Here is a 6,428-nt window from a genome sequence, read left to right on the forward strand (position 1 = left end):
ATAATGTGAAACATTTGCACAAGGCAGATGTGTGTGTGTGTGGGGGGGGGGGGGGGGGAGAGGCTGACTCTGTTTGCCTGTATATCGCTGAGGAACTGCATAAGCAGAGGCAAGAATCCAGCATGCCCTGATACCATCAAAAGTCCTTTTTTTTTTTTTAATGCTTTATGTCCACCTCTTCTACCCTGCATGCTAGGTCCTGGCAAAGGTGGAAATCCGTCCTTCCTATTCATGAGTTCAGTTTACAGAACAGAAATGTCTACAACAATGGTCTCAAACTCATGACCCGGGGGCCACATGCAGCCCACTAGGTACTATTTTGAGGCCCTCGGTATGTTTATCATAATCACAAAAGTAAAACAAAACAGTTTCTTGAACTTATGTCTCTCTAGCTATAAATTACAATATTATTATTAAGACTTAGCCAAAAGGAAAGATTTATAAACTATAAAGAGTTTTACCTTATGCAAAATTGTCATTTCTTTAATGAGACATTAACTATTTTTTTCTGAGGCCCTCCAAGAACCTACAAATCCAAAATGTGGCCCCGCAAAGGGTTTGAGTTTGAAACCACTGGTCTACAAGTTATTATTATTATTATTTTTTTTTAAAAAAAGGACTTGTAAATGTTTATTTCACATTTGCATTGTTTTTGTAACATGGGGAAAAATGGGATGTGAAAACCTGGAGGCGCTTGTCAGCTCATCGTAACCTCCTGGCCTCACGCTCAGATTCCAGCAGTGTCGGGACATCCCCCTCACGCACGGGGCCCTTCACATTCCGGATGATTGATCGGTTGCTGTCATCCATAAATTCCACACGAACCTGGGTACACTAGCGCTGTGATCCAGTCCTGCTCAGCACCTTGGTGACTGGCGCCAGTTTAATCGGCTGCACGCGGCTTGCTTCCATGACGGCGACCTCAAAGCAAAAAAGCAATGTCTACACGTTATAATGTTTTTGAATGTATTTTCAGTTTGGCATATAGTGGGATGGGAGATCTGATTCTAGGTTTTTGCTTTTGGTTAGGCCCTTTGGGTAAAGCTCGCAACCAAAATACCTACTGTCCACTTTTTCCCCTGTAAAGGTTCTCTTCCTTTAACACCCCTAAGTTCCGCTGCAGTGGAGCACTGCCATTTTCCCAGACTACACAATGGTTGATTTTCGGATTGAAAAGAACCGATTTCGTATCGCAGTATTATCACATAAGAACATAAGAACTGCCATCTCCGGATCAGACCTTCGGTTCATGAAGTCCCGCGATCTGCACACACGGAGGCCCAGCCAGGTATACACCTGGCGTAATTTTAGTCACCCATACCCCTCTATGCCTCTCGTAAGGAGATGTGCATCTAGTTTGCTTTTAAATCCTAGAATGGTAGATTCCGCAATAATCTCCTCTGGGAGAGCATTCCAGATGTCCACCACTCGTTACGTGAAGCAGAACTTCCTGATATTTGTCCTGGACTTGTCCCCCCTTAGCTTCAGTCCATGTCCTCTTGTCTGTGTCACATTGGACATTGTAAATAATTGTTTTTCCTGCTCTATTTGCACTGGCTGACAATGGAAGCTAGAGTAATTTTCAAGCTCGTTGGTATATGCTTTAAAGCTTTGAATGGACTCCTACCCATCTATCTTCTTGACCACTTTAAATTTGTAAACGGAAAATATTTACGCAAAGTGCAATTCTTTGACTTTCCATCAGTAAAGGGATGTGGCTATAGACGAATTTTTGGTAAAATTTTGGCACATCAGGCAGCTATGTGAGAAAAAAAAGTTAGTGCTTCTATATCATTTTCAATTTCTTCTTTGGCCTTTAGAAATATTTTGATTCATTTGCTGTGTTCATACTATGCTTGATTAGTATTCCCTGGCTTGTGAACCGCACAGAACCATGAGGTAGCTGCAGTATATAAGAATTCATGTTATGTTATATTTATGTTATTGTAAAACGCAATAACCACATAGGGACGTGGTAAAGCCACAATTAACCTCCATTTTTCAAGGTTTGGAGATAGGCTAATTTACTTTCCAACTAGCATGGAGAAATTCATTTTATTTGTGATGTGTATTTGTTCTCTTTTGAAATAATAAAAGTTCCTTGTAGAGAGTGAGGCGGGGACAAAAATTCATCCCAGTCGCCTCATCATCCCCACATTTTCACCCCCGTCCTCTCCCCAATTTTAGGAGCCTAGGACACTGCAAATAAACATTTTAGGCGGATGATATAATATCCTTTTTTCCAGTGGATAGATTTGACAAAAATTTTGAAAAATCTTTGGGTCATTATATGTGTAAAATTGAGGAGTGGATGGGAGGTCAAGGTTTGAAATTAAACGTAGATAAAACTGAAATAATGTTTGTAGGCAAACAACAGGATCAACAGTGGCCTAAACAATTGAAATTCATTGATGGCTTTCTTCCTGTTCACGAGTTTGTGACTATATTAGGTGTCAGACTTGATTCTGGCCTTACTGTGAAGATGCCAGTAATTAAGACTGTAAAAGCATGATTTGCACTAATTCATTTGTTATAGCGATTGAAACCAATGCTTGCGCCATTTGATTTTCGTAATGTAGTTCAGGCTATGGTCTTGTCGAGACTTGATTATTGTAATGCCCTGTATCTTGGAATAACAAAAGTAAGGACTAGGGCATTGCAAGTTGTACAAAATGCAGTGGCACTATTGATTATGGGACTGTCCAAATATGATCATTTCACCATGTCTACAGCAATTGCATTGGCTTCCGTCGCCTTCAGAATACAATATAAAACAGTATTGTTTAAAACTAACATGTCCAGTTATACACCAAACAGATCATTACGTTCTGAAAATTCAGCTTTACTGAACAGGAATGTAAACCCAAGGCTTGTTGAGACTGGCAAAATGACTCCCTTGTGGGCCAAATACGAAACGGCCATGTAAAGGGCATGTTCAGGAAATTACTCAAGACACAGCTATTTGTAGCAACTGGTTGCCATGAGTTCCCGTAGTCTCTCGAGACTACGACGGGAACTCCCCGCAGCCATTTGCTATGAGTGATCTGCACGGGCAGGAGCGTAGGAGGATCGCTCCTGCCCCGAAAGCCTGCTAGACCACCAGGTAAGGTCTGGGATGCCGGGAGGAAGGCGTGGAAGGTCCGGAATGCAGCTTTATTTATTTTTTTTTAAAAAACAATTGCGACTAACCGAATCCACGGATACTGAAACCGCGGATTGGAGGGCTCACTGTGCTATATATCTCATGAATGTTCATTGTGGAAATCTTGAAAGCCCGACTGAGCTGCAGCCCTTGAGGACCGAAGTTGCTTACCCCCTGCTCTAAATAATAAAAAGGAAAAACTTAACAAGTCAAAATTTGGAGGGTTTTCTTTGCCGTTTCAAATGGTGCAAAACAGAACAAGCATCGCTACTTCTGTGTCATTTTCAAATGACAACGTGCCTCTGCTCAGTTTGAGGCATGCAGGATCGACTAATGGAAAGAGAGATAGATAAGAGGACCGTGGATAAAAAAGAGCAAGGTGCAAGTAGAGATGGAGGATGGGAAAGTACATGAAAATGGATGCGATTAAATGACAAATAGAAGGGAAAAAAGTAAGGAGAATGGAGATGGGGGAGAAGCAGAGAAGAATGAGAGTGAGCAGTTAGGGATGGGGAGGATAAGAGTTAAGGAGAAGGGAAACAGATGCATAAGAGACTCGGAAATAATCACGGCACAGAGCTTTGTGAGCCATTCAAAATGTAGCTGTGCGTTTGATATGCAGTGGGAGCAGATTTGAACATGTTACACCGTGTTTGAAAAATCTCCACTGGTTACCTGTCAAATTTCACATTGGGCCTGCGCGGTATCGGCCCCAAATTTCACATAGCGGCTGCTGCACGGTAACGGCCCCAAAACCCATAGAGATTTATAGGGCTTCGGGATATCCCCTGATCAGTGGCATAGTAAGGGGGGGGGGGCAAGGGGGTGGTCCACCAGGAGGCTCCACCCTTGCTTCTTCCCACTCCACCCCTCACCACCCACACGCCCACCACCACCCACAATTAGAGGCACAGGGGAAGGCAAGAGAAGGGGGGCAGGGGGAAGCGGGGAAGGAGTGGGGGAGTTGAGACGAGGGTGAGGGAGAGGCACCACTGCCCCAGGTGCCTCTCTCCCCGGTACCTGACAGCAGTGATAAAGCTTTATCAGCCTCTCAGATCATTAAGATCAGAGGGATCACTGTGATTATCAACAAATGAATTATCAAAAGTACGTTAAGCTAATATTAGAGCAGGACTTGGGTGGAATTGTATGTGATAATGTTAAGGTGGCCAAACAGGTTGAAAAGGTGACGGCGAAAGTTCAAAGGTTAGTTGGTTGCATAGGGAGAGGCACGGCCAGTAGGAAAAAAGGGGGTATTGATGCCTTTGAATAAGGCTCTTTTGAGATCTCATTTAGAATATTGTGTACCATTCTGGAGGCCGCACTTTCAAATAGATGTAAAAAGTATTGAGTCGGTCCAGAGGAAGGCTACTAAAATGGTATGTGGTCTTCGTGATAAGGCGTATGGGGACAGACAATCTGTATATGATAGAAACGTTTAAATACCTACGTAATATAAATGCGCATGAGTCGAGTCTCTTTCATTTGAAAGGAAACTGTGCAATGAGAGGGCATAGGATGAAGATAATGTAATTTATTTATTTATTTCTTATATACCGCTATTCCGTTAGGTTCTAAGCGGTTTACAGAAAATATACATTAAAATTATAAGTAAGAAAGGTACTTAGAAATTCCCTTAGAGGTGATAGTCTCCGGAGTATCTGAGGAAATACATTTTTCCCAGAAAGGGTGGTAGATGCGTGGAACGGTCTCCCGGAAGAGGAGACTGTGTCTGAATTCAAGAGGGCCTGGGATAGGCACGTGGGATCTCTCGAAGAGAGAAAGAGATAATGGTTACTGCGGATGGGCAAACAAGATGGGCCATTTGGCCTTTATCTGCCATCATGCTTCTATGTTTCAGTTGCAGGTGTATTGCTATAGAATAATTTGACAGGACCGCTGATATACAGAAATGTAAGAAAGTATGGAAAAAAACCTAGTTTGTGGAGGCTGTGTTAGAATACTAACTGTGAGTGTTTCAGATAAATTTCTTTGTCTATTTGTATGTTTGTAATATGATGATTATGCTTGTATTTTGTAAACCGCTTAGGTGTAAGCGGGTTAGAATTTTATTTTTTAATAAATAAATAATTCTGTTTTGGTGGGGCCTATACCTGACTGACAAGATCTCCACCAAACCAGGCTCCTCACTAGCCTATGACAACTCATTCCCTACTAAAGTCCCTCCTCCTGTCACAATGAACCAGTAATTTAATGGTTCATTTTAGCTCCATTCATTCATTCTGTTTTGGTGGGGATTGCTGACAGTATTCAAATCCAAACTAAAAGTCCACTTCTTTGATGCTGCTTTTAACTCTTAACACCCCACTCACTGACAGATACCTATTGACCCATTGTATCATTCCTTCTATTTCAAGAATTTGTGATTAATAATTCCTAAATATTGCAATACTATTTAATAATTTGTATCTTCATAATTATTTATGTAAACTTCTGTGAACTTCATGGAGGTATTGGCAATATATAAATAAAGATTGTATTCTACCAGAAAGTCCTCAACCCTGAGAAGCCCTGTCTGTCCAAATTAGATTGTAAGCTCTTCTGAGCAGGGACCGTCTACTGAATATTAAATGTACTGCGCTGCGTACGCCTTTCAGCACTATAGAAATGATAAATAGTAGTAGCAATAATAACCTCCGGGCTCCCCAGTTTATTTCTTGTTCAAAGGTCCATGCCAACTTTGCTATGCCACTCATCACTACTCACCCTAACAAACAGGAGGCATCTAACTCTAATCGTCATTCTTGTATACTGAGTCTTCTCTAAAAAAATAGGGCTCAGTATGATTCACAAATGAGAACAACCAGAAAATCAAGCATATTCATTGGGGAAATCCTGAAAACCTGACTGGATTGCGGCCCTCAAGGAGGGACTTTGACACCCCTGCTCTAGACGAACACCCTTAAAGGAGGAAAACCGCAACTAGATGTACGCATTCTTCCATAAAAAAGCTGAACCAAATAGGCGTTAGACTCTGAAAAGAGACCGTAAAATATTTTGCAAACTAAACCTGCAAAACTATTGCCACCTCATAACCTCTTCAGCATCAAGCAGTTTTTTTTCTTTCCTCAGAGTGTCCAGATCCGAGCACAGAGCTCCCTCCTTGCAATTGTTAGCTGGTTCCCTTTTTTGTGTGTGAGATGAAAACACCTCAAGTGCTACGAGTGTCTGGCCTGGGTATTGGAAGCTGTAATTGTGCAGTTGAGATAGCTCTTCAGAGTGAACTGTGGCTGCCATCCAAGTGAGGCAGCTATTGATTTCCAGA

General features: G+C 41.9%; 1 pseudogene; it reads right to left on the reverse strand.

Annotated features, from left to right (window-relative positions):
• Nucleotides 1-685: 685 nt before the first annotated feature.
• LOC117351990 lies at nt 686-912 on the reverse strand (annotated as a pseudogene).
• Nucleotides 913-6,428: the final 5,516 nt, after the last annotated feature.

This window comes from Geotrypetes seraphini, chromosome 19 (assembly GCF_902459505.1).
Source record: "Geotrypetes seraphini chromosome 19, aGeoSer1.1, whole genome shotgun sequence".
Taxonomy (NCBI): domain Eukaryota; kingdom Metazoa; phylum Chordata; class Amphibia; order Gymnophiona; family Dermophiidae; genus Geotrypetes; species Geotrypetes seraphini.